This window comes from Bidens hawaiensis, unplaced genomic scaffold, assembly GCF_021521415.1.
Source record: "Bidens hawaiensis isolate Kalapana, Puna unplaced genomic scaffold, B.hawaiensis_p1.1 tig00026727_1, whole genome shotgun sequence".
Lineage (NCBI taxonomy): Eukaryota > Viridiplantae > Streptophyta > Magnoliopsida > Asterales > Asteraceae > Bidens > Bidens hawaiensis.
In genome coordinates this window covers 175,462-202,280 of record NW_027494304.1, presented here as the reverse complement: position 1 = coordinate 202,280, position 26,819 = coordinate 175,462, and the positions used below count along the sequence as shown (strand labels likewise).

Sequence of the window (26,819 nt, the reverse complement as noted above, 5' to 3'; positions counted from 1 at the left end):
GGCCTCGTTTTGAGCGGAATTTAACGTTTAACCGAAAAACGAACTGAACCAGATTATCCACAACATTATCCAGATTACGTAATCTGAATGTGTGGCCATGGTTGGAGTTGTGGGCCCCCCTCCCCACCTTACTATGGACCGATCGGTCCATAGCCTCACACACACACATTACATTTTCTTTTTTTCTAATATCCAACTCTCCAAATCCTCTCTACATTCTTCATCATCCATCCAAAACCCAAGTTTTTTAAGCAAGATCATAAGGTAAAAACATGATTTTATTGGTTGATTCTTAGTTTTGATTCCATAATCTTGAGAAAAGGAGGTTTCAAATGAAAAATGGGTGAAAACCCGAGATGAAACCGATTCTCGTGTGATCAAGGGATGTATACAAGTTATACAAAGGATCTTGGTCCAAGAAAGTAGTTAAAAGAGTCAAAAACGAATTTTTACGGTCAAAATCTTTGTTTTGATGTTTTAATCGAAACCATGAAAGAAATGGCTTGATTGTGGGTATAACTTGCTTGGTGTGGTGTTGTTGTGCTTGTAAGTGTTGTATCTAGTGGCTAGCAAAGGCTAAAAACCAAGATCTTTGCGATCTAACGCTAGAAAACACAAAGTAGTTCGGTTTTCGTATGATTTGTGTGATTTGGACAGATTGTGGTAGGCTTAGAGTTGGGTCACGAAATTTCACAGTGATGATCTACACATGAAAATATGAGATCTATGAATATTTGGTAATTTTTGGATAAAGGATGAATATTTGGTGAATTTAATGCTCGGTTTTGGCCAAAAATGGTGAAAAATAGCTAAATATCATGAAAAATTCTGGAAAATTTAAGATAAGCTTTTTATAACATATAAAAGTCACACACAAAATTTCAGATTCATTGGAGAAGTCTAAGTAGGCTTTTCGGTAAAACGAGTTCTAGGGATTTCTAGCTCGGTTTTGTTAAAAATGGCATGAAAAATGAGTTTTTGGTTCTGGAAAAATTACAGGGAACTATGTGGGTGACAGGGGTCATCCCAGAAAAATTTGGGATTTTTCGAAGGTCGTTTGGTATTTTCGACATATTTGGTGTTTAAATGACGTTTAAAAATGGTTAAATAAATTTTAGATATAAAAATTAATTCTGGAAAAATTTTATGAAATTCCTTACTGTCAAAATATGGTTTGTACAAAATTTCAAGGTCCGAGACTAAACGGATATTTATTTGTGCTAAATGGAACTTAAAAACAAACTTTTAAAGCTTAAAACGAGTAAACCGGCGAAGCTCGCCTAAGCGAGCTGACTGGTGTTTGAAAATCTTAAAAATGGACTATTTTCATGAAACTAAGTTAATCAAGTAAAAATAAATCATCCGAAAATAATTCGGATGATTTGGGTAATTTTACCCGATTTAACCATTTCCGGTGTATTAAAGGCGGAAACGGGCCCCGCGGCCAAACGGGGTGTCTAACCGAGCTCTAATTTCACCACTTTAATGAAAATATCAATAACAACTATTTTCGGGTCGTGTGTGGTCAAACTCATTTTTTGAAAACGTAAAGACGGATAACCGTGCTAGGCACGCAAAACGGGAAAACAAACTAACGGTAGTTTTGACTAAAGAACTCTAAGTGATATCACAATCTAAGTCCTAAAAAGTATTTCGGGGTTAACATTGTCCCCGGATCGTGTACGGTACTGGGTCAACAGTGTCCCCAGACGTACCGGTTACCACGAATTTAAGTTATATTCATAGTAATTGTGTAGTAACGATTTGGGGGATCGTATTACAGATTTGTACCAGTAGCCGTGCACCGTAGTACATCGTGCTCACAGGAAGGTGAGTTTTCACGAGCCCCTTTTACTGAATTGTTTTAAATATTTTCCCGGGGCGGAAAGCATGCTTTTATCAAAGTGTTTAAGTACATGCCGATCGCATGGAAATAAATGTATTTATTTAATGTTTATTGTACGAGAATCGTACGGTAATGTATTAAGATGGTAATTAACTGAGTTGCTAATATTGTAAGGCCCGAAACAGTGTTCTGGGTTAACAGTGTCCCCAGAGGTTATTAAATGTATTTCTGGGTTAACAGTGTCCCCAGAGGATATTGGAAATGATCTGGGTTAACAGTGCCCCCAGAGGTTATTAAATACGTTTCTTGGTTAACAGTGCCCCCAGAGGTTATTAGATATGTTTCTGGGTTAACAGTGTCCCCAGGGGTAACTTGATGTGTTTCGGGGTGAACCGAGTTTTCACTTGTGAACTCAGTATAATTACATCGCTTATTTATGATTTTTATAATGATTTGTCATGGTTTATTTAAATTAGTGAAACTCACCAACTATTCGTAGTTGACCCGTTTTCTTTACATGCTTTCTAGGTACACTCAAACTGGAATAAGTGATATGTGTTCGATGCTGTGTGCTATTTTGTGGAAGTCTAGAGATCTATATTTTGCATTAAATATGTTAATGTACTATCGGTAACACTTATGTGATAACGCTTAGATGGTTATGAAACTCAGAACAATGTAATACGTTTAAATTAATGTAGTGGTGTTTTCTTTATAAACAATGCTGTTGATATCAGATGTGTCTGTTGCATCCCGTGTATGTTTCCGCTGCGTTACGGGGTGTTACACATGCGATGCTTGTCAAAGAGTCGGAAACATCTCAACCAAAAATGAGATGGCTCAAAAAGGCATTCAAATTTGTGAAATCTTTGATGTATGGGGGATAGATTTCATGGGGCCATTTCCTAACTCATTCGGAAATAAAAACATCCTTGTAGCAGTTGACTACGTATCTAAATGGGTAGAAGCACAAGCTCTTCCCACCAACGATGCTCGAGTAGTTGTACGATTTCTGAAAAAGTTATTCTCAAGATTCGGAACGCCAAAAGCCCTCATCAGCGACAGAGGTACTCACTTCTGTAACACCCTGATGGACAAGGTCTTAGCACGATATGGGGTTCACCACCGACTGGCAACACCATATCACCCGCAGATCAGTGGACAGGTGGAAGTCTCGAATCGAGGAATTAAGAGAATTCTGGAAAGAAGTGTGGGGATGAATCGCAAAAATTGGGCAGAAAAGTTAGATGACGCATTGTGGGCCCTTAGGACGGCCTACAAACCTGCCATAGGAACGACACCCTTCAAGCTCGTTTACGGGAAAGCATGTCATCTACCGGTAGAATTAAAACACAAAGCCTACTGGGCCCTTAGAGCAGTGATCTAACGTCCGCCGGAGCAAACCGGGAAGATCAAATTCGTGAGCTCGAGAAACTGAGAAAAATGGCCTATGAAAATTCATTGTCCTACAAGGAAAAGACTAAACGCATACACGACGCTCATTTAAAAGGAAACAAAAAATTTCAAGCCGGCGATCGTGTACTGTTATACAACGGTCGTTTAAGTCTTTTCCCAGGAAAACTGAAATCCCGATGGACAGGTCCATACGTGGTTGAAACAGTTTTTGACTATGGAACCATCGAAACTTCAAATTCAAACGGCCAGAAGTTCAAGGTAAATGGACATCGATTAAAGCATATATCGACGGTCCATTTAAAGAAGTGTTGGAGGTATTAACCCTCCAAACTTCTTGATTAAGAAATTAAGGAAATAAGGTCTGGCCAAGACCTTTGCAAAACTAGGCCCTGTAAATAGCTAAAATTTTAAACTGAAAAAAAAAATAAAAAAAAACACGGGGGCGTGCTTCCAAAAGCACGGTCCCGTGCCTAAAAATGCGGGCGGGCATCTTCGCTGCAAAAATCTCAGTCAGACTGGCTTGTAACAGAATTGTCAGAACAAAAACACAGGGGCGTGCTTCCAAAAGCACGGTACCGTGCTTGGTTTCCTGTTTGGTTATAAAAGGCACCTTGTTTCATTGCATTTCTTGCACAAACCAAAACCAAAACCAAAAACCTCTGAAAATTCAGCATGCCAACTGAGATGAATGAAGCTATTCCCGTTTCCCGACATCCAAGAAACGATGCCCGCCATGTTTCCAAAACCGAGCTTCTCTTGAAACTTCAAGAACTCGTGAAAGAACTCACCGAAATGAATCTCCTTGCGGAGATGCGTCTCGTGCAACTCACCGAATCGGTGGAAAACATGAAAATGGAACTCCGAGACATCAACGAGCAACTCCAGTTTCAAGTTCTCGGTTTCACGTATTTTCCATCACCAGGACCATTCAGAGGAGGAGAGCCTTTCGGGGAACTCTAGGAAACTTAATTTTATGCTTTTATATGTAAACAAGTGCATTAAACACAATGTGTTAGGACTTCGGGCTTAACCCGATTATTTTCTTTTCTTAGGAAACCCGGGCTTATCCCGAAATTGTTCTAGTATCTTTATTTAATGAAAAGTAATTTTTAGATGACCAAACTTCCAAATTATCACAATAAACGTCATTCTAAAAATTCTGGATCTTAAATCGTGTTGAAAATTTAAAAGAAAAGAATCACTGTGACAAAATGCACGGGCCGTGCTTTCCTAAGCACGAGGCCGTGGTCACCCCAGAATCTTCAGCATGATACGCGCTGACTCCGTACAATTCTCTGACTCAGAAACATTTATTCCTCTAGCAGCACGGGGCCGTGCTTCCAAAAACACGGGGCCGTGTTCAACTTTCCAGTCTCTATATAATGCATGCATAAATTCACTATTCCATTCACACCAAACAAAAACTACCTAAATGGAAGGAAAACGGGTTGAATGGAGGCCAGTGAAGAAGGGGAAACAACATGAATCTTCCTTCCTCGAGGAACAAATCATGAAACTCCAATGGATCATAAGAGATCAAGTTGAGAGCAACATGCAAACCGAGGCTCGAGTAGTCGAGTTGATTAACAAAGTCGACCTGCTTAGGTTCGAGAACTTCCATGTTGTGGATGGCCACCACAAGGATGTGACTTCCAAACTTAACTTTCTCAACCGAGAAATCGTCACGCTCAACAAAAAGCTTGACGAACTTTTGGAAGCTAAGCGAGCACCACCACACATCCAGGACTTGTTCGGGAGTGGTGGCCGTTGAAGTTCTGACTTTATTTCATGTTTAAGTTGTTTTTTCTAGTACTACGTGTTAGGACCCGAGAATTGTTGTTGTACTTTTCATTTCGTCTATCTTTAATTATGTCTTTACTTTTATGTTTTTAATGAAATTTAGGATGTTTTTACCAAGTTTAAAATAACCAGAAAATAAAAACCAAGTTAAAAACAGACCAGCTCGATAAATAAACAAAACAGTAGTGTCTGCACTTAGCAGCACGGTACCGTGCTTCTAAAAGCACGGGGCCGTGTTTTTGGTCAAACAGCAGTTACGAGTTTTTACTTAATAAAATAACTTTCTCACACAACCAACCCTATTTTTCACTGCATTCTGAACCGAAAACCGCCGACCTTCAATTGTTTTGCTAATTTCTTCATCAATTCATCAATTCTAAACCTAAGGTATGTTAATTTAACAATTGCATTGTCCAAATTCGTCATTCTAGGTTTAGATTAACCCTAGAATTGTTCAAATCGACCAAATTGGGTTAAAACCCGAAAAAGGGTATGAGTTATTATGCTTGATTATGATGAATAGATTGTTGAATGTTGAATGGTTAGGGTTTAATTGAAAGAAACAATTCGGTTTTTTGGGTTTTGACATAAATATCCAACTTACCATTAAACCCAATTGATATAACCGGTTAGAAACGAGGGTTCGAGTCTGAGTAAGTTAAAAATCGATATTAAAAAAACGAGCCGTGCACAAAACAACACGAGTCGTGGTCAACCAAAAGTCAAACATCAAAGGAACCGAACCAGAAGCAGCAGCACAGTACTGTGCTTCTGAAAGCACGCCGCCGTGCTTTGCTCTCTGTTTCAGCAAATTGAAAATTTTTCATAAGTTTTGACTAATTCAAGTATAAAATTGCAGATGGCCGAGTATGGGGAAGAGTTTCATGCATTCCTAGTCTTCGGAGACCGGAAGACAAGGGACCGATCTGCAAACGAAAGATTAACTTACCTCAATAACAGATATCCTGAAGCTCACTTCCATTCATGCGAAGAAACCCTCAGACAAGATAACCAATGGGACCGCTATCAGAACATTGTCACGGGACCTTGGAGACGGGTTTTTAGCCAAACGGGGGATTCAGTGACAGAACTTACAAAGGAGTTCCTAGCCTCATTCAACATGAAGAAGAAAAAGTTCGACATGTGGGATACCAAGGCAATCGAGTTTCGATGTGGGGGTGTTTGGCATACAACTTCCGTCACCCAACTAGGAGTTGATTTGGGTATTTACACGGCCGAGGAAAATGACACAAACATATGGTTCGAGGCCAAAACAACCTTTAAAGTTGAGGGTGAAGTGATGAAGCTGAAGCAGGTGCCATTAGGGAAGAAGCTTGGGAACAATTGAGTTATGGAACAACAAGGTATAGGCCAAGCGTCTCTAAAAGCACAGCACTGCGTGACCCGCTCATGAGGTACATCCACCGTTTGCTGAGTCATACCGTCACAGCTCGAGGACAGAGCGAAGGGGTTGTCAACCTAAAGGATCTTTGGGCATTGTATTGCATGAAAAAAGAAATACCATGCAATATCACTATGCTATTCTGCAAGCTTTTCATGTCAAATGCCACTGCCTGAGGAAATTCCTCAATTTTCGGTGGTCCCTGGATCTACAACCTCTACAGGGCCTATGGTGCTGACACAGAAGGAACCCCGAGCCCAGACTCGATAGCTCTCAACCTTGATTACTGTGAGAGCATGCAGATGGTTCAGCAAATCAGCCCGGGTGTGTGGAGATTTTGTGACAAGAACAACCAGGTTTGGGACCCAGAAGACCCGTAAGAGTTGATGATATAGGATGTGCATGAGAGACGACAATCACCGCCTAGACAACAACTCCGCCGAACTTACCATCAGAGAGGAGGCCCATCTTCATCAGGGGCCGGCCCAAGTTCGTCACACGATAGCCGATACTCTTTCGAGGGTATTTATGGACTTATTGATCAGTTCTCAGCTAACACTACCGCCTCCTTTAACAGGATTACAGAGCAGATGGCTGCATTAGATGCACAGCGAGCAGCTGAATATGCAGAAACGAGGCGAGAGATTGATCGTTTGGGCTATCGAATGGACAGGCGGTGGGGGCCATTTGACCCGGACACGGGTAACTGATGACTGGAGGCACAGGTAGTTTGGGCATGGGCACGGGCATGGGTTGGCAGTATTTTATGAACTTAGTATGTGTGTTTAAACAATTTACTTTTCGTCGTACTTATTTATTTTGGTTTGGATACTTTTATGGCCGTGAGTGCCAAAGACATTATGTTAGGACTAATTTAGCCCGATAGGGCAAGGGATGGATGATTATATACCCAATTTTCAGCAGTTTATGCTTGGTTGTTTGTGGATGTTTGCAGTTTAATATTATACAGGTACAAAAACAGGAAAACGGACAAAATACAGGGGACGCTCTGTCAAAATTTCGTTAACCCGTAGGAAAGTAACTCTCCATTTTTACCCAGAATTTTTATATTTTCATGAATCTTGTCACATTGAGGACAATGTGAGATTCAAGTGTGGGGAGGGGAATTACTTGACCAATTGTTTGTCCAACTAATTGTAAAAAAAAAATTCTCTAAAACAAATATTTTTGCAGCAAACAAAGATTACTTAAAAACCTAAAGAGAAAACCAAGAAAATTTTTTTTTGCAAACAACCAATCATTACATAAAAGTGAAAAAGAAAGAAGAAGTTTTGTAATATTGAGAACAAATTTATGCAAAATATGGCGTTAATACCCAATTCCTCCGTTACTGTGAGATAAACCTCATGCCATATAAATAATTTTTTCGGAAGCTTTGAGTGAGTCATATGTTTCATGTGATTTAGAACTTGTCGCAATTATTCATTTCAAGACCGCATGAAGCGTTGTATAAAGAAGAAGGTAATATCTACACAATTCCATCAAACCCATTATCAAATTACAAAACCCAAAAATCCGATCACCTTACCCACTTTCACCGGTAAAATACAACACTGGTCTTTTACCGGCAGACCCTAAAGAACTAGAAATGCATTCTTTCGACTTCAATTTCCTTTGCTGCATACATTTCACAAAACCTAGGTTGCCTCCAGAACTTAGGGAGATAATCTTTCTCTTTAGCAATGAGGTGAGGAAAAAGTGGCGCCAAAACAAACAAAGGCCACCATTCTGTGGAATTTCCAAAAACGCAATGAAGAGAAGAGCAAAAAGATATGAACGATGCTTAGGTTGCGGAAAATGGTCCCACGAAGGAAGATGTAGAAAAAGTCAAACTCAGCATGAATATACCGAGCTAATGAGGGTGGGGGCTATTAGGCTCAAAGCCGAACGATCCATTAGAGTTGGAAGTTATATTCAGAATAGGATTGAGGAAGAATTAATCCACATCCTCGATAAAACCGGTCTTGGCGATCTGACCTTAAAAGAGTCATTAAGTATGTAAAAAAAAATCTCTCGAAGAAAAAGAGCTAACCATTGAAGACATCTCAAAATTCCAAAAAACAGCGGAAGTTGTATTTACCATTAAACCTTGAACCGCCACAAAATACCAATCCCTACTCACACTAAACTGGAACCCCTTTTTACCTTCTGATCTATGAAACCCTTCAAAAGGTGGAGATTTGAACTTGTTACAAGCTTATTTATCACAGGTTGCATTTTGACTAAGAGTGTTCACATACATACATCACAGGTATGATCAGATATAAAACCAAGTTTGAGTGAACATTGCAATAACGTGACGTTTTACATAAATAGAAGCTCATAAAAACAAAAGTTCTCTCTTATTTATCACTAACATAAAGATTGGTTATTTTGTTTCATCTTCTTGGAGCTCACTTAAGGAATAGCTATAATCTAAATTTGCTATTTTTTAGAGAACATTTATAAGGTGATTGCTTGAGGACAAGAAATGTTCAAGTGTGGGGATGTTTGATGTACATAGAAATATACATCTTTTCGGCATCAAATAATCTCTGAAAACTGCAATTTCTATCCAATAACATAGCATAAAAGGCTACTTATCATAATAAAACATAATTTCAGGTGAAACCAAACCCCAAACGAAGAAACGAGCAAAAAGACGAAGAAAAAAAGAAGAAAACACAAGAAAACAAAGAAACACACCCCCGTGTCTCAAGAAACACGCCCCCATGCTTTTGACACAAGAAAAGACAAAATCTGAGAAACAAAAACACGGGGCCGTGCTCAGCATGCACGGGGCCGTGGACGGAAATGCAGAAAAGACAAAGAAGAATTGAGAACATGTCACTAAAAACCACGGGGCCGTGCCTGCTAACCACGGGGCCGTTGCCACCTCACACAAAAGACAAAACAAATCAGGCACATGTCATAAATGTACACGGGGCCGTGCTCGTCATGCACGGGGCCGTGCCTCATCATCCAGATTGCCTATAAATAGTGGCTCATGTTGCATTCATCAAGTGTGCCTTGAAAAGAATCCTCTCCGGTTTTCGCTTATAAAAACACACACTAACACTCACCTTGAAGATCTAGTGAAGAGTTTGAAGGTTTGGAGGTCATCACCACTAATCATCATCATCAACCATCATTACCATCATTAAGAAGAAAGATTCATCTACATTTGGTTAGATTGTTCCAAGTTTAATCATGTATTTGTTATTATCAATCATCTTAATATTTATCATTATGCTCATTATGAGCTAAACTCCTTTTACCATCTAAAATCTATGAAGAAGCTTTGTTTTACTTGATAATTAATCAAGACATGTGATGTAGTCTAGTAAAGTACATGGTTATATTACAATTATCTTTTGATGAGAAATGTTTCACCATCTTAAATCACAAATTCAAAGTTTGTGGTTGTCAATCTCATTGGCAATCGTTCATGATCGATTCATGTTCTTGAAAGATAGAAATACTTTGATACATTATCAAAACATGGATCCTTATATTGTACTTAGAAATGATGAGATATAAGTTATGGTGTATTTTCCTAAACCTTGGTAATCCGAAAATGGCTTTGCTTAGGATAACAAATTAGTTAAAGAAACCACATGTTAACGAAATGTGTAGTTATAACCTACTTAAATCAACCAAGGGGAGGTTGTGTGATGAACTACAACCACCCGAAGTTGTAAGAATTGGTATTCGAGAAATTGAAGTCAATCATAATCTTTCTACTTTACGAAACTACTTGCCAACTTAAATTGACATCATTGAGATGGTATGACATTAGAAAAGGGTGGACTTTAAAATGCGCATACCATCTCCTTAGTGCCAAAGATGCTCACTTAAGGTTTAAGGAACTATCTATCATATATTACTACGACAAGTTTATCACATGTCTACATATTAATTATCAATGCTAAAATGGAGTGGATTCTTGATCTTAGATGGTAACCTTCGCATAATTGAACAACTCGTTTGGAATTTCTTGTCTTGGTTGCCTATATATTATATATATAAGTATTTACAATTTATAAAAAGTTCAAAAATTAACCCAAAAATGACTAAAACCTCCGATTGAAGTAAAACAATGATTTATTATTAGAAACATTTGTGTCCATGGATCGATACTTGGTTCTTACCAATACTATTCTACATATACGATAGGTACACTTGCCTATTTTGTGTGTGTTTAGTCTTTGTATAAATCACTTTTATAAATTTAAAACACGATCTTGTGCAAAAGCAAATCATTCCATCCATCATATTTTATACTACTACACGCACACGCATCGGACTCGCTCGGCTTTAATTGCCTTGAGGCATAAGCTATGACCTTACCTCGTTGCATAAGTACACAACCTAATCCTTGATAAGAAGCATCTGAATATATTACCAGATCTTCAATACCTTCTAGTAGGGTCAGTACTGGAGCTTGAGTTAGGCGTGTTTTCAATTCCTGGAAAGCATTTTCTTGACTATCACCCCATACAAACTTAATATCCTTTCTAGTTAGTTTTGTAAGGGGTGTTTCTATCCTAGAAAAATCTTGGATGAATTGTCGATAATACCCAGCCAGTCCTAAGAAACTTCTTACTTCAGTAGGTGTTTTGGGTTGTTCCCATTTGGTTATAGCTTCTATCTTTGTGGGATCTACTTGTATCCCTTGATCATTTATTACATGCCTTAGGAACTGCACCTCTTGTAACCAAAATTCACATTTTGAAAACTTGGCATACAACTTATTCTTCCTTAAGGTTTCCAAGACTTCACGTAAGTGATGCGCATGCTCATTTTGAGTTTTGGAGTAAACCAGAATATCATCAATGAAAACGATAACATATTTATCTAACATTGGTTAAATACCCGATTCATCATGTCCATAAAAGCAGCTGGTTCATTTGTTAGCCCAAAGGACATGACTAAGAACTCATAATGTCCATATCTAGTACGGAATGCCGTTTTTGGAATATCTTCATTCTTAATCTTCAATTGATGGTATCCTGACCTTAGGTCAATTTGTGACACTCGTCAATTTCAGGTTAACTCTGTTAATCCGAACTTCGTCAATTCAAACTTAAGATCACTTGAACTATAACGCACATCTCATTACATTTAAACTAGGGTTTTAAATGACGCTTGACAATCACTACACATGTAGTCTTTCGAGATTGCACCGAAACGCACACGATTCGACTCAAACCATTGGTGAACAAACGACAAATATCAAAACAACAAATACTTGACAATTATGTGTTAATCTATATGTTACTTGATAAGTTATGTGTAATACTAAATTCAAGAAGCAAAAGCCTAGTTTATGCTAGAAATTGATTAACTAGAAGTTCAGGGGGCTAAGTGTAACATAATTAATAATATAAACATATTATTACACAAACCCTAACCCCCTAATCCCTGCATACGATCGTCCCCTTCCCCCCTCTCCTCTTGGCAGCCGTGAACACACACACACACATACAATCTCCTTGCAAGCTTGTTTGAAGAATTAAAGTGGTAGCTAGGTAAATTACGTCCACTCTAGTTTATTCCATTGGGTTAATTGCATGATTAAGCATAATAAACATAAACCCTAGATGTTAAAACCATTGATTGTTGATAGATTATGAGTCTATAGGGTTGCTTGCATGGTTAATTGTTCATAGGTTAATCGTTTATTGAGTTTTGATGAAAACTGATGCTGGACAGATTATTGAATTCGTGTTTGGACGACTGTAACTCGATGTTAATTTTATGTTTTGATGCGATTGTTGATTCTACAGTATACTAGGTCGAGTCTAGTTTCGGAAAAGTCCGATTTTGTAATTTTTGGACGTATAAAAGTCTGTTTTTATTATTTTGCAAAACTGTTGTGCAAGGCTGATTTGGGAGACCTGCTGTTAGGCTGTTTTGCGACTAAGATATCTCATAAACTACAAGACCAAATGGGTTGGTTCCTCTTCTGGAATAAAATAGATTGAGTTAGGAACCTAACCTAATTGGTCTTGCATTAAATGGATTTTTCATTTAACAGGAATAAATAATAACATTCTATTGCGCATGATAATGATTGCTGTGTGTTTTCTGTGATGTTTTGATCTTTGTAGTAAAACCATATATGATAAAAATATAATAAAAATAGGTTTAGAAACCTAACCCAAGTGCGCTTCTGTGATGATTTTTGGTGATTTATTTGACTTGTTAGAATTTATTAATAAGAGTAATCTTGTCGAGTGAAAATCTGCATGGATAATTTAGCTGCTGTATTATTAAATTGTCATGAAAAGTGCATAACCGATCGATGTTTGCTATGTTTTGACCAAATTGCCCTTTTGGGGGATAATTGCTAGTAATGTACAATATTAATATTTGACACGTAAGTAGTTGTTCGCACATGTAAAGTATCACCAACGTGTTTGTCGAGTTGCACTTATTTCACAAACGAAACACGAAACGCATCTCATGCATAAGTTGTATGTGTCGAGTCTAGGGACTCACTCGTAGTTTAAATACTTAGAAAATCTCGTTTTTGTTTTTAGAACACTAGTGAGGATTTTCTGTGACGCACACCTTTTTCTCGGATCTTTTTGGTTATCTTCGCAAACAGTGAGTTTCACGTCCCCTTTTTACTCTTTTTAAACGCTTTTATTTGAGGGAGATAACATACTCCAACGCTGTAGATTTTGTTAGTTTTTATATATCACTTGTAAGGCTAAGTGGCAAACAAACCAACTAAAGTCCTTCATAACATCGAACCGGTTAATATTTGGATAATAGCGAGTCACCGTTGAGTATTACTACTGGGTTTGACAAACCCCACCCAACTCTAAACTCGACGGTAGGTCGAGTGGGTGTAATCTTGGCTAACACATTACCATGGTCGTGGTTGACATGGTGGCAAGACAATTGATAAACAGTCAGCTTCGGTGTCGAACACTTAGTAATACATGCTTGATATGTTAGCTACCTATTGATATATAATTAACTTAACACTATCTGGTAACGCAAACGCAAACGCAAACGTAAACGCAAACGCAAATGCAAACACTTTATTTATATAAACATGTGAACTCACCAACCTTGTGTTGACACTTTTAGTATGTTATTCTCAGGTAGCCGAGGCGGGCGCGCGGTATAGGAACATGCATTCACTAAACACCATCGCTTTGAAAACTTCTTTTAATTTTTATCTTAATAACTTGGGTTTTTAAGTCGTCCTGTGTGGCGCAAACTTTTTGGTTTACAATTTACGCTTCCACATTTTATTTAAGACTTAATGTCTTGTTGGTTTGAAAACGTTAAACATGGTGTTTGATTATAACTAATGATTCCGATCCTGTTAGTTCACACCCTCTGACGGTAAAACTCCGTTAGCGGATTTTGAGGGTGTGACACAATTTTAGAGAACCAACATTCTCCTTGTAACTGGTCAAATAAATCATCGATCCTAGGCAAAGGATACTTGTTCTTGATAGTTAACTTATTTAACTCACGATAATCTATACACATTCTAAAACTACCGTCTTTCTTCTTTACAAACAGTACCGGCGCGCCCCATGGTGAGATACTTGGTCGAATAAATCCTTTATCAAGTAATTCTTGTATTTGAATCATTAGTTCCTTAATTTCTGAAGGTGCTAGCCGGTAAGGGGCTTTAGCTACGCGTTTTGCTCCTGATACTAGGTCTATTTTAAATTCCACTTCTCAATCTGGTGGAATTCCTGGTAATTCATCTGGAAATACATCAGGAAATTCACATACTACAGAAACTTCTTCCACTTTCTTGCTTTCCTTCTGAGTATCAATTGCATATGCTAGATAAGCAAAACATCCGTGGTGAATCATCTTAGTAGCTTTCATTACTGAAATTATCTTAATTGGCCGTTTCTCACGATCTCCAAAAATAGTAACAATACTCCCATCTGGTGCTTGAAGTTTGATAGATTTGGTGTCACAGTTAATTTGAGCTTTATAAGCGGCTAACCATTCCATTCCTATTACTAGGTCAAATTCACCTAATTTCGTAACCATGGTTCTTATAGGAAAGGTTTGTCCTTCTAGGTTAAGGAAACAATCATCTATAGCCTCTGTAATTTCTATTTGTTTTCCATCGGCTATTTCCAATGTAAAGGATTAATCTAGTTTCCATAAAGGACTGCTTAGTGCATGACAAAACTTATATGAAATGAAACTCTTATTTGCACCAGAATCAAATAGCACCGTTGCTGGTAACTTATTAAGGAGAAACGTACCAGTAATCACGTTGTCTGCTTGCTTCGCTTCTTCTGCAGTCATATGGAACGCTCTTCCCTTAGGCTTATTCTCCGTTGGTTTATTCTTTAGCTTGGGATATGTATTTCGTAGGTGGTCAGTTGACCCACATTCATAGCAAGCTCTTGGTGGTTCACGACATTCTGAGATGACATGCACAGGCTTACGACAATGATAACAAACATTTCGTACGTCTACTGTTGTATTAAGTGTATGTCCCCTCGGGAAAATATAATGATCATTATAATATATATAACACCTTGGGTGTCACACCATATGCGCCATGCAAATACCAGATCAATCACAGTCCAAACAGTTTTATGAGCATGTATAAGAGTTTTGAAAATAGTTTAAGTAACTCACCTGAACGGGCTTTCTTCAGCCACACCATATGCGCCATGCCGCCCACCGTCACCGGCTCACCGCTGCCCACCACCGCCGCCACTGCCACCAATCACCATCATCGGCGTCCACCGCCGCCGCCACCCACCTCCACAAACCATCGCCTTCAGTGCCAGCCACCCACCACCTCCAGCCGCCCGCTGCATCCATCAATCATCGCCCCACCATCACACACGCCGCCCACCATCACCGCTGCCCACGACCACCTCCACTGTTACCCGCCACCACCACCTCCACCGTTACCGCCACCGCTCCCACCATCACCACCACCACTCACTACCATTTTAGTTTTATATTTTTATTTTTTTCTTACCTACCAACAATACAAAGTAATGATTCATTTCATTCTCATGTGGTAACCAAACATTTCAGTGGAATGGTAAAAACCCATTCCATTCCTTTGTCCATTCCATTACCACGTCCATTCCATTCCGTCGTCCATTCCATTACCCTATTCTAAACAGACCCTAATAGTTTTTCTCTATCATTTGAGTTATGCTCATCAATCAACTTCTGGTCAACATGTATGCTTTTGGTCACTACACTATTGTGATATTTGTTCAACTATGTGGGGAATCCAAGCAAGAAAAATCCGCAAAACCAAAACATAACCAACAACCTAAGACAAATGCGCAAGCATAATGAATCCATGTTTGACAAAATGGTGGTACGAGTAAGAGCACCCGTAATGAGGCTTCACCCATGCCTATTTTGTGTAAAAAAATTGCCCCCCTCACCGCTACGTTTTCGTCCTAAAATCCCCCCCCCCCCCCCTCCCTTGTTTTTTGGTGATGGTGTTTGGTGGTTTATTTGAATAAAAAAATTTGACCAAAAGTTGGATTAATTAAAAATAATATCTAACTATTATGAGGGCATCATACTATGGTGCCACGTCTAAAATTGAAGAACACTCACTGTATGGCAGTGAGCCAATGATGTGACAGGAAAATAAGTGTTTTTAACCCAGTCATTACGGATGCCTTAATAGTTAATAGTTAAAATGAGTTGGGTTGGATTGGCCTAAAAGTGTAAAATAATTATATCGATAATGGTCGAGGGCTAAGGTGTTATGCATTAATGTTTTCATGTGAACTTCAACCACAACTTTTATATTCAACCAGCTGATACAAAACGTAACCCGAATCGACAACCATAGCATCTAAGGTATGAATCCTCTAATCGGTCCAAATAAAGGAAACCATCTTCTATACTTTTCGCTCAAATTATATCACAAAAAAAGGTTTAACATTCTAACCTACTACATGTCCATTTTTACATATATTGGCATGGTCAATAAAAAGATCACTTTAACTTAATAGTTAAACAATTACAAAAAAATTGCGTTTGCCGGGAGTCGAACCCAGGTCTATTGCTTGGAAGGCAATTATCCTAACCGTTGGACTACAAATGCAAGTGAAATTCGTATCGGAGATATCCCAACAGTAGCTCGATATATTATTTGTTTCATAATTCGATATTTTATCACTTTCAAAAAAACAAGAAGGTTGACCATATATGAATGTTTCTGCTAAATTGTATTTTATTTTTATTAAGTGAACTCGTTAAAAAAACCATGTAAGTTTAGCTAGACTGTGAGTTTGTTTATCAAGTGTGCTGGGTTTCATTCACTTTGAAAAGATAATTTTGTTATCTTCTTTTACATAACGTTAGGCTTTTTTATAAACGAACACAATTAAACTTAGTAAATATGTCCATATTCGTTCGTTAACTAAATGAAAAAAAATACATTTTCTTTCGTTTTATTAAAGAAATACCATTCAAAAATACTTGTTTTTTTGGATAATTTTATTCACAACTTTATATACCAAATAAAGTAATGAACTTTACAGATAGTTTTGTTTATAGTATACCCACGAATAATATACATAAAACAATTTGTAATATCAGTTTCATCTAATATTCTATATAACTAGCGGGTTATTTGCGCGTGTTTGGTGTGAATTAAAGTTTATTTCGAAATGTAAATGTTGTTTGTCCTGTATTGGTTTGGCACTTTCTCTTAGTGAAAGAAAACCTTATTTTGAATATAATTTTGTTTTCAAACAATCTAGTTCTCCGTAGTGTGGCCTTTGGTCCCGCGGAAGTCACAGGATTTGTTCTGATCAGCGTTATGACGCTGTCGGATTATTGGAGCCTTTGGCCATGGGAGTTTCTCGGTGGCAAATATCTCGGTGACGCTTTTGGTGAGTGGCGTCCATCTGGGATTATGGTTTGACGAGTGCGTGTTGTCCCTTCCGCCTAAGAGAGGGCGAGAGCTGGATGAGGTGTCAAAGTTTATCCTTGACTGCCAAATACCAAGCTTCCTCTTCTTATTTTGTCGGGCGGTACAGACGTTATTTTCTCTTGTTCTCTGCGTGTAGAGGTTTGTGCTCTGGGGAAGATTTCTACCCAGTTGCTTCTCCGTCTCGGCGAAGCGTTTAGCTGCCGTCATGATGGCATCCCACGTGGATGGCATGCCATCTTTACCCGTCAACGTGCGGATGAGTTCTGGGTACTCAGCGCCCTGGATGAAAGCGGCGCGAACAAGGTCTTCGCTAATGGTGCCCGGACTTAGCTTCTTTGAGTTGAAGCGAGTGATGAAGTCTAGCAAAGATTCGTCTTCCTCTCGGACGCAGTTGAGGATCGTCCACTGCTCTTCAGTATATTTTCTTTGTTGACTGAAGTGCTGGCTGAACTTGTGCTGGAAGTCTGCCCAATCATAGATGTGGTGGACAGGTAGACGATCAAACCACGCTCTGGCTGCCCCGACGAGCGTCATTTGGAACATGTAACACCACGTGAGTTCCGTCCAATTACTGACGGTTGCCCCCGCTATAAATCTATTCAGGTGATCGTCCGGGTCAGATATGCCATCATAAGTGCCTATGTTGGACATCTGTTTGACACTCTTTGGAGCGATTGCTTCCGCAATATCCCTTGCAAATTTGGACGTTCCCGCATTCGCAACAGTTGGTCTGAAAGTTTTGGAAAAGTCACGTGGGTTTCCTTCCGTGTTCTTTGGTTTGAAGCTTTCCTCGAAATTTCTCTTCGAGTGGAAGTCCTCTTTACGCTTCCCTTTCGCCTTATGACGAGGGTTTGCGTCACTGTCAGATTCTTCCCAATCTTCATCATCCACATACTCGCAATCGTTGCTCATGTTGAGCTGTTGTCGAGTGCTTCGAATTTGTCATTGGCCTGCTGGAGTGAACGTAAACGTTCGTCCAACTCAGCTTGAAATTCTTTTTGACGTGCTTCCGCCCAAGCTTTAACTTGTTCAAGTGTTTGTTGGGGGAAGTCTCGTCTGTTGCTTCTCCACCTGGGTATCAATGAATCCCAGGGGAGGATTGTTTACTGCACTTGCCCCAGCTTGGGTAACCGGGGTAGTGTTCGTAAAGATCGTGTATTCACCGGTGTTCCCCCCAGTAGCTGGGGTTGTGGTTACCGGAGTTTCTTGGTCACTCGGTGGCCTTGGCATCAGAGTAACCTTAACCATCTTTCCAGAAGTTTGAAAAAACTGAGAAAAAGAATTAGTTCTAGCTTAATGCACGGATGGCGCCAATGAAGAAACACTAAATGGCCCCGGCAGATTAAGGATAATCTGGGGGTTAAGTAGATGTTTCCCACGAGGGTTAGGTCCGGCAAAGATGGTTATTCTTCTCGACCTGCAAAACAGTGATTGGTTCGTGCCACGATGGGAGTTGGTGGGTAGGTAGCGGCTGATAGTGACATTTTGTACTGGAGCGTGCTCCTCCTCGTACTATTGTCGGTGAGCTGTCACCCTGTGATTGGTTCATGGGCTGCTTTTGTCAAATCTTGTTTATTTGTCCATACCTTGGTAGGTATAGTACAAAAGATCTTCTAGAAGCGTACGGACTGGCTCTTTTGGGCGGGAATATTCTCGCCCTGCTCATTCCTTCTTCAGGTGACATTACTGAAGTATAAGAGTTAGTGCCTTATGCGTGTAGCCTTACTGTTAGTGCGGGTAGCCCTCCTTGGCTTGTATCTGCAGCTGCGGGAACATGCAGGGTACTTTACCAAGGGAGGCTTTCCTGCGAGAACAGCTGGCTTACTGCGTGTAAGGTCTTCATCTCTGAGCATGGCGGGTCCTGCGGATTCAGTTGGTCTTCGCGCAGACGTCCCTCTTCAAGGTGAGTCTTGCGGGTCCAACATGGCTTTGCTGGGACCTACCTCTTCAATAAAGGTTCATAAATTGTAAACCACAAAAAAAGAATATTAGTACCGGTACCGATTATGTCCCGTCGATATCGGTTTAATTCCTTATGACAACGGTACGGTGTTTGTATGGTACTGGTACTCGGTATACTTTACAATACAAAAGTAATTTTATTTAAAATATTACTTCATTTGAATTTACTTATCTGGGTTGAACATGATTTAAAATAAAGTGATACATTTAGATTGGTTATTGCCTTAGTGGTGTGACTAGTTGTGGGCTAAGGGGACTAGGGAGTGCCCTTCCACCCTATTTAAGGGAGGGGTTAGGATTTTACCCACTATGTTGAAAGATTATAAAAATACACAAAATGCGTGTTCACATTCAAAGATCGTCAGCAAAAGAGAGATCTAAATAGAAAATCGTTGACCACAGTTCATGAAGCGACGTTGGTGCTATAACCCAGCAACACTAGTTGGTGGTAGTGTAAAGCTTTAGCGAGCGCGATTCACGATAGTGGTGGCAGTGTGGTGAATTCCGGCAACGATCTCTAACTAGAATGAGTGATTGAGGGTCGAGATTGCATATTCAAGCCGAAAATAGGAAGGGAGAAACCTCATGTAATTTTTGGCAAAAAAAAAAAGAAATCCGGCAATTCTTACTTTTCTGGAGACCTAAGAAAGGTTTTTCTATTGAGGGTCAATTGTAGGGTTTTTCCATGAAAAGATATTTAGGACTTCTAATGACCCGCTCTATCCATACCAAAGAGTTTGGTTGTGAAACGTAAATACTTTCCGTTCACGTTCAAGACTCCGGCCATTGTCGTGGTGGCTGACCATGACAGTGATATATCAGTAGCAACCAGCAAGTCGAGACGAGAACTCTAACATAAAAACACATATCTCTATAGGGGCTAAACCCATCGAATATATATATATATATATGACGAAAACTAACCCTTGAATCTTGTCTTCAAGATTGGCTTTCAAGCATAGCCCATGCCAGAGCATGGCTTTCTCATTCCTCAGTTAATATTTGTCGATTAAGCCTCATTTTCTTCAAATTGTATATGAAGAGCTCATACTCCATCCTACCAGGTGCAATAACATAAACATTGCCAGACATATTCAAATGTTTTAACTCCTTTAAAAATGCTTCTAAGTTTTTAATAGCATATACATATACATTGCACTATGGGTGGGGAAAATATTAGCTGTTTAGAAAAGAAATATAAGATAGATATGGAGAATATATCCTTATTAACAGTCATAACTGTTTTCTATATTTGCTATTGATAAGAAACATCATTATATCATTATTATTTATACCAATTTGAATGAATGAGAAAGGGAGATTGAATTCGATATCAATTGTCTTATAGATATTAATTAACAAGTTTTCCTCTTTAAATAACAAAAGATACATTTTTCTGAGATTGTAATACCATCTACAATAACATCAGAAAATTTTAAAGACAACAATATTAACGTATGCACTACGCAACCATAAGTTCGTGCACCAACTTTTATGCGTAAACGATGATACATTTTTAACATGCAAATTTCATACTCGCCAATTTTAAAATGGCTGATAAATACATACATCTACATGAATCTTTTTGCTTGTTATGTTATAAAAAATGTGATTTTTCATGAAAATAAAATAAGACTCATAAGTTTAAGTTATTCAATGTAATTAGGAATGGCAACGGGGCGGGTTTGGGGCGGGTTTTGCTTAACCCGAACCCGAACCCGAAACCAAAAACCATCCCCGTACCCGCCCCATTACCCGTCGGGTTTAATTCGGGGATTCCCCGTTTGGTTTTTTGTACCCCCCCGACCCGCCCCGTCCCCGAAAACCCGAAACCGATCCGACCCGCCCCGTCCCCGAACCCGAAAACCCGAAACCGATCCGACCCGAAATTGGTTCATCACATAACTGAACATTTATCGAAATAAACTTCTGCATCACACACATGAAAGCTGAAACAATGTGTTACAAAGGAAATAAAACCAAGTCTACATGGCCGAAAAATCATGCCAAATACACAAACTACAAACTTGCGACCAAATCTAAATACCAAATCAAACCAAATCATCCAAAGTCGTCGTGCCACTTTCTTTAGTACCTACCTACATTAAGAATATTTATCAATAAATCAACCAAGTTAAAAGAATAAAAGCTATGTTACAAAAATAGTAAATTTTATAAATATTATTACCTCTTCCACATCCATTTCATATTCAATGGTGCGGCAATATGCCTCGGTCTCTTCCGAACAAGTTTCTATATTTAATAGTAATAACATAAACATATATTCATGATTATGAAGATAAATAACATGAGTAATAATGTAATATTCAATATAGCGTTACCTCGAATCTCATTCAACAACCAACTTTGAGCACACATTAAAGCCTCCAAAGTTTTTGGGTGAAGTCGACTTCGGTGAGGACTTATTAATCTTCCACTTGTACTGAACGCAGATTCAGAGGCAACGGTGGAAACTGGAATTGCCAATACATCTTTTGCCATCCTTTGAAGTGTCGGATACTTACCTCCATTTGTCTTCCACCAAAGCAACAAATCCAGTTCTACTTCATCAGGCAAAAGATTTTCTTTCAAGTAGTTATCTAACTCTGCCATATCATTCAAGTCATCATTCACCTTAGCTTTGGATTTAATGTCAGATAGGAATTTTTGGAATCCACCAGAAGAACACTCTGACAACCCCGAACTGAATAAAGATGAACTAGAACCACCACCTATAAATTAATGTGAATCAAGATAAATCAAATATTAGCAATTTATATTTATACTCATTAAATATTAATATGATTAGAATAAGTAGGAGTGTTTGAAGCAACGGGAGTAGGAGTACAAGTGTCTGAAGCAAATTTATCACCTTGTGATGCCATATAGTTGTAGATGCAACTGAAATAGAATGGCACATAGAAGACTTTAATCGATGGACATCTTGTTACTGAAAGTGAGTCTCACTTTAATCGATGTTTTACATTTATTCATCTATGTTAGTTCGAGCGCGTTTGGTAACCAGTCAAAAGTCGGTTTGTTTCAAAATGGAGTGAACAAAGAAGCAAGAGTAGTGAATGAGGTTATTGTTAAGGCACTGCAAGGCACGGGTATTGAAGTGCGTCTTCAATTGCTTATGCGCTAAATATGCCTTCTGCAGAAAGGGAAAAAAGACACCAGTATAACTACATAATGATACAGTTGTGGAGGCTCAACTGAGAACAAAGCAGATTCCACCTCAGCTTCAAACCGAACATGCTGTTGACCGCTATCGGTGTTCCAAGAATCGCCTGATCATATTGGTATGCTGACTAATTACCTAGAATGACATTTTTGTGATTATTTGATATTACATAATATAAAATGTTATGCCAAATTCCGATTATTACCTAAACTGACATTTCTGTGAAAAAAAGGCAGTGAGTTTAAATAAGGGGTAAATGGGTAATATTGTTTTACAGGGGTTCAATGCAACATTGACTAAACCAATGAATGCTGATGGAAGAGGTGACCAGTTCAAAGAAATGGAACTTAATCTGCATCCTGAGCTAGAAGAGGCTTTAAAGAAGCTTTGTGATGATCCAAGATCAACGGTTGTAATTGTAAGCGGGAGCCCTCGAAACGTACTCGATAAGGTAGCAAACTGTTTTTTGCAAATGCATTTAATTTTTCCAAGGATGCTGTGGTGGTTTGGGGTCAGGACTGCATGCATTGGTGCCTGCCTGGTGTCCCTGACACTTGGGTTAACATTTTGTGGCAACTTAACTTGTGCGTTATAGGATCAAGACTTGAAAAGTATGTTCTTTGACTTTGACCTTTTATAGTGAAAATTAGTGATGGGGTCAGTTGTAATTATAAATTTATAATACTGGATTCATTGTATTGTTTGTCAAGTATATTTGAACACAAAACCGAACAAAGAAGATCGACACCTTAACTGACTTTTTCGGTTATGTTTTGGTTACTCACAAAACAGATTTAACCAAATTCTATAGCTGCTTATGAATTTGCAGTGTTCACAAGTGATTATATTTTCTATGTGTTGGGTTTAGTTTGACCCGAAGCACTTTTATTATAATAATAATAATAATAAGAGAATTAGGGATCTTACAGGTGGTAGGATGAGAACGAGGAGGAGGAGGGTGGTCCGGTGGTGCAGACGGCGATTGAGTGGATGGTGATGGTGGTGCAGACGGCGATTGAGTGAATCGGGGGCGGACTGGCGGTGGCGGAGTCTGGATGTAGGTAACCTAATCAGTCACTTTCCTTCCTTGTTAGGCTTTCCTTGTTAGGTGATGGTGGTGCAGTCTGCAGACGGCGATTGTGTGGCTGCGGTGGACGGTGGTAGTCTGGAACTCTGGATGAAAGACGGCGATTAAGCAGATTGAGATTTGAGATTGTAAACCTACAGTAGGTTTAGGTTTTTAATATATATATATATATATATTATTTATATTTATATTTATATATTATATCGGGGCGGGTCGGGGCGGGGGTACCTGAACCCGAGCCCGAACCCGAACCCGAACCCGAAACAATCCCCGAAACAATCTCCGAAACCCGACCCGAAACCGAAAAAACAAAACCCGACCCGACCAGAAATAAGCCGGTTTTCGGGTTTCCCCGTCGGATTCGGGGATTTTTGCCATCCCTAAATGTAATTCTTATGGTACAAAAAGATACAAAGAGTTAATGAGGCCATGTGTTTAGAAATAGCAGCTAGTGTCACACCCACATGGATATGCCAAGCACCAACCTTGCAATATATGTGTCATTTATTGACAGGTTTACAATCTTTGAACATTCAATCAACCCTTCATTAATTTCAAATTTTGTCCTCTTCCCTCTCTTTATTCCTGTTCTTTTATCCTACCCCACAACTTCAAAACCATGTTACTCGATTATCCAACGATAGCGGACCCGTGTTGGTATTCGTGTGATGGTGGAGTCACCTGGTTGGGTTGACACTTGACAGTCGTGTGGTGACGACGTTACTTGTATTGTACAACTTATTAATGCATTAGGAAAACCATTTAAGGCATGCATCATAGTGCATTAGTGCATACTCATAATCCACAATACATTGTTCATTGGTTAGTCAATTAGTTAGTTAACCCTTAACTAACTCTTTTCCCTCCAAATACTTAACAAGCCAAAACATGATCAACTTTGGTGACTTGTATAGTGTGCTTACCGCGGTTGTGCCTCTTTACGTTACCATGTTCTTGGCATACGCCTCGGTAAAATGGAACATATTCTCACCACAACAGTGTGCAGGCATCAACCGTTTTGTAGCCATTTTTGCGGTCCCTTTATTGTCGTTTGAGTTCATTTCAAGGATTAATCCTTATAAAATGAACCTTAAATTCATCGCAGCCGATTGTGTTTCAAAGATTTTGACTTTAATCGTCTTGTTTTTATGGACAAATTTGTCGAAAAAAGGAAACTTGGATTGGGCTATTATTTTCGCTTTCTACCCTTCCAAACACACTTGTTATGGGAATCCCACTTTTGAAATCCATGTATGGTGATGATAAAGAGTCGATCATGGTGCAAGCGGTTGTGTTGCAGTGTATAATTTGGTACACTTTGCTTTTGTTCTTGTTTGAATATAGGGAGGCTAAGAATATGGTGATGGTGACATATGAGAAAGATGGTAGTGTTTGTAGTGTTAATAGTGGTAGAGAATGCCAAGAAAGAGTTGAAGATGATATTGTTAATGTGATTCTTTCAACGCCTTCGAATCTTCAAAGTCTAAATAGGGTAGCACCTGCGGTTACAAGTGCGGTTGAAGCTGAGAAGAGAGAGTTGCATCTGTTCATTTGGAGATGCAGATGTTGCACATCTCCAGGTAAGATTTCAAACACAAACGGGTCGAAACGGGCCGGGTTAGATTGACCCACAAACACTTCTTTATGTCTACTTTTGAAAAAAGATTTTAAATAATTATTGATTTAGCCTTTAGGAGCTTGCATATTAAAATAGACTAGTTATTTCGACCCGTTGGACCTGTTTGACCCGTGATTGAACAGGAGTATGTGAACAGTCGGTAGAAGTATGCAACCAGGAGAATGAGAAAACCGAGAGTATTGAAGAACCGAATGTTATTCAGCCTCCCGGATCACCAGGAATGCTAAAGAAAATCTTGAAAATGGTGTGTTTTAAGTTGGTTAAAAACCCGAATTCATATGCAAGCATATTTGGTTTGGGCTGGGCTTTGACTTCTTGCAGGTAATTAGCACTTGATTCACATTGGTTTGTGTTATTTCAAGATCAAAACTTTTTTAGCTTTTGTTTCTGTTTTTTATGATATATGCAGATGGGGAATCAAGAAACCGCAGATTCTTGAAAATTCAGTTACCATTCTCTCGGATGCAGGCCTAGGAATGGCTATGTTTAGTCTAGGTATGAAACGAAACTTTAAGTGGCGATTTTGAACAAACGGGCTAATTTAGGTTGTGTTTTATCTCATACAGTTTAGATGGGTCAAATCAAAATACGCAACTATAAGGAAACGGGCCAAACGAGTCACAAAATATATACAACTTCCTAAATCGTTTTATTTAAAGATTTATATTGATATTCAGTAATAATATTTTTTGTAAAATAGCAACTAATATTGTTTTAAGAAATTGTTTAACATAAAACTACTATCTATGTTGTTGAAGGTTTGTTCATGGCTTCACAACCGAAGCTGATAGCATGTGGGAACCAATTAGCAGCATATGGGATGGTAGCAAGGTTTCTAGCAGGACCTGCTGTGATGGCAGTCGCTTCTATAGCTGTAGGCCTAAGAGGCACAATCCTACAAGTATCTATTGTACAAGCATCTTTACCACAAGGCATTGTGCCTTTTGTGTTTGCTCGCGAGTACAACCTGCACCCTGATGTTCTAAGCACCGCGTAAGTGTTCTAATAAAACAACTTATAAGGTTTATGCATTAAATATTACCCTTTCGGCATACTTGACCTGGATAGACCCGTTACTGTGTAAATATGTAAAAACAACGACATTAAGTAACTGATCTCGTTTGTTTCTCTGCATGGTGATATTTGGAATGATAATATCTTTGCCTATCACAATGCTTTATTACATCTTACTTGGTCTCTAGATGAAAATAATCACTGAGAATTCAGAAAGAAGAATTGATCGATGAGTGTTCGTATATATGATTATATATATCAAGATAAAGGCATACGATAACTACATATGTCAAACGAAGTTATTACAGTAAGATTTTAGTTTCACATTGATATTCTGATAAGTTAATAATATGAGTACTTGAATAGCACAACTGCTTGGTGTTAAGTGTGATTTTTCTACATTATTATACTTTCATGAACTATTATTTGGTCATCATATTTACACTATTTGGCAAATGGCAACAAACTTAAAACCATAAACTAGACCGAAAAGTTTGTTAGGTATGCATGGCAGTATGGTACAGAAAGCGTATGTCTAGCTAATC

At 38.8% G+C, this 26,819-nt stretch overlaps 1 non-coding gene and 1 pseudogene across 2 annotated transcripts; one reads left to right on the top strand and one right to left on the bottom strand.

Moving 5' to 3' along the window:
• Positions 1–16,482: 16,482 nt before the first annotated feature.
• On the bottom strand, positions 16,483–16,554 carry TRNAG-UCC (transfer RNA glycine (anticodon UCC)). The gene has a single exon. It is a non-coding gene; the product is annotated as a tRNA-Gly (tRNA).
• A 7,917-nt stretch (positions 16,555–24,471) lies between these two features.
• On the top strand, positions 24,472–26,257 carry LOC143573936 (putative auxin efflux carrier component 1d; annotated as a pseudogene). Its single transcript, XR_013142501.1, has 4 exons — positions 24,472–25,201; positions 25,383–25,581; positions 25,670–25,755; positions 26,019–26,257. The product of XR_013142501.1 is annotated as a putative auxin efflux carrier component 1d (transcript).
• Positions 26,258–26,819: the final 562 nt, after the last annotated feature.